The sequence below is a fragment of the Apis florea genome, unplaced genomic scaffold (assembly GCF_048593485.1).
Source record: "Apis florea isolate Af1SG1 unplaced genomic scaffold, ASM4859348v1 contig_3496_pilon, whole genome shotgun sequence".
NCBI classification, from domain to species: domain Eukaryota; kingdom Metazoa; phylum Arthropoda; class Insecta; order Hymenoptera; family Apidae; genus Apis; species Apis florea.
Window position 1 is genome coordinate 5,762,662 of NW_028256773.1, and position 2,862 is coordinate 5,765,523.

Here is a 2,862-nt window from a genome sequence, read left to right on the forward strand (position 1 = left end):
CGCTTTGTAAAATGTTTGTTAAGGAAAATCGGACAAGGCTTTTATTTATCTATCTACCTATCCCCTATCTTCCTCCTCCTCCAATTTTCGGCGTAATGAATTTGCGCCGATGAATTCTCCCTCCCCCTCCCCTTCGTAAATCGTCGAATTCCCGCCTCGCTCGTGGCTTGGCCTTTTTTTTTCATATGGATTAAAAAGTTAAAAAGTTTTTTTATGCAAGAGGAATTAAAAAAATTCAATTACGCACTAATTTATTGCATTTACAATTTTTTCCTTTCATTCCTGCTTTTTTATATAATTTATACAATTACTTGTAATTTTTCGTTCAAAATCAACGTTTCTAGATTTGGATCGATCTACTTTCAAATTACACAACTTTTTTCTCTTTTTAATTACGAATTAGTTAAAAGTCAGTTGCGAGAGAAATTTGGAAATTTAAGAATTCCCTTGCGTGCTTGTTGCGTTCACAGTTTTCTCTTAGTATCTTGGTAGTATCTATCGATAGTACCTTCTTTAATTCGTGGATTCGTTCTAGATCAACTGTTGTGCGTAATTTTTCGTCCAAATGTCCACCTCTGGGACAAATGGGTCCAAATTGTATAATCAATACTGTTAGCCCGTGTCGCGTTTGTTTTCATCCGTGGCTCGCCACCATTTTTAAACCAAGTTATTCGAAAATTGTCGGCGATGATGACATCTCGTGGCGCGCTTTAACAAGAATCAGTGTTCCCCTTAAACGCGGCCCCGTTTAAACCTGTTAGATATATCGAACAATTTATAGCGCGCCCGATGCATTACTTATTACGACCAAGCGTTCGTGATCCGATTATAAATTTTAAAAAAAAGATATCCCGGCCAGTGACCATAAAAGGAAAAACGTCGAGAAAAGAGCGTTGTTACGCTTGTTTGAAAATTTTTCGTTCGAGTGAAAAAGCGAATTAAAAGGTCGGGTGGAGGTGAATTTATTTCGGGATAAAAAAATTGAAAATCTAAGAAGCTGAAGTTTTAACAATTCGAGAATGAATCGTTCGAGAATTGTAAGAATAGAATTAAATTAGGGGAGGATTAAGATTAGAGAAGAAGAAGAGAGGAGGAAGTCGAAATAAATAAACGTTTCTAAACTTGTGTGTATTCGTATCGAGGATAGAATGATTCCTCTATGTACGAGTTGGTTGGGAAAGAAGGAAAAATCTAATAATTCTTGAATAGAAAATGCGAGAGGAGAGAGGAACAATGGAACAATGAGCGAGTTACGAAAGATGGGGAGAGAGGGGGAGAGAGGAGCGAAAAGTGAATTAATACAGGGGCAAATTAATAAGGAGGAAAGAGTCGTGCCGCTTTTATTATGATTTCAAATTTAAACTGACTTTTACGCGATGGAACAAAGTTGGGAACAAAAGTTTAATGAAGAAGAAAGAAATAAATTATAAATCAAGAAAGACTTTAAAAAAAAGAAGAAAAAAGGAAAAAAAAAGGAAAAGAGAAGAAATTAAATTTAATAGAACGGGATGAATCGTGTAATGAAACCGAGCAACAAAATACGACAATGAATACAATGATAATTGAGCGGGCTCTCGTTGAATGGATGGGGGGACTGGAATTGAAATAATGAGATCGTGAAAGAATGGGATGGATGAAAAATGAAACCGTACAAATGGCCGTAATTAAAGAAGTTCGCGATGAACCCGTGAATCCAATAAAACAGGTGTAAAGGATAAAAGTGGATAAGGTTACACAAGAAGGAGGAGGATTTGAGGGAAAATACGTTGCTCTCCAACGTTAGGAAACCAAGTTGTGTGCTGTAGAAAAACAGAAAAGTAAGAAAAACGATTTCGAGGCGAGCTCGAGAACAAAAAGCTATAAGGAATCGAAAAAAACTGAGGCGCGAGTCCCGTGGCGGAGGGGAGAGAAGAGGGGGAGACGCCGTTCGAGAGAAGTCGTTAGAAGAACTCGCGCGAAACTGTTGTAACAGAAAAGAACGGACCGTGGACAGACAAATTGCGCAATGAAAATTCGTAAGTAATATACCAAGCATTCCATCCAAAAATTCTGTCTGAAATTTTCTATTTTACAAGAGATTCTTTTCTAATTTTTCGAATGATCCTAGATACGTTCTTTAAATATCTCTACTCGAGATATTTTCAATCGTCGTTTTTCTTCAAAATCCTCTTCTTAATCTATTTTCTTCGAGCCAGCGGCCGATTTCACTGTTTTTGCTCGCGAAACAGGATGGAACCGAGAGGATTTCGGAAGGGAATAAACACGTTGACTTTTGTTAAGAGGGCTGCGAAATGATACTACGAGGAGGATAATAAAGCGGGGTGGGGGAAGGAGAAGAAGTCGCTTAAGCGCTTACTTTGTATTTTATTACCGCGGCCGCGGTGTAACTGTAACGCCAAGGTGAATAGGTGTTGAGGTGCTTTTAACGCGATCACTTGGTGGCCCCTTCGGTTTTAAACCGAACTTTCGAAAAGTGGGAGGTTATAGCGCGTGTCGAGACGAGCGTAGACTACCACTACCACTACCACGCCATTTCGCCCGACCATTTCGGCAGTTTCCACTGTTTTTCCTTCCTTTCATCGCTCTCCCTATCTTTGTCGAAGAACATCGAGAGCTCTCGTCTCGTTAGGAATTATTCTTGTAAGGAAAAAACGTAGGAGAGGAAATTTCGAGCATTAGAAGAGGGTGTTAGGAAAGATAAAAATTGTATGATTTTAATAATTGCAAGAAATTGAAGGGGTATATGATTTTTTAAACTTTTTAAATTGGTGGATTTTTTTTTTTTTCTTTTTCGAAGTTTCAACTTTTTGCTTTGCCTTTCGAATCATCACTGTTCGTGCGATTGAATTGTGCATCACTTAA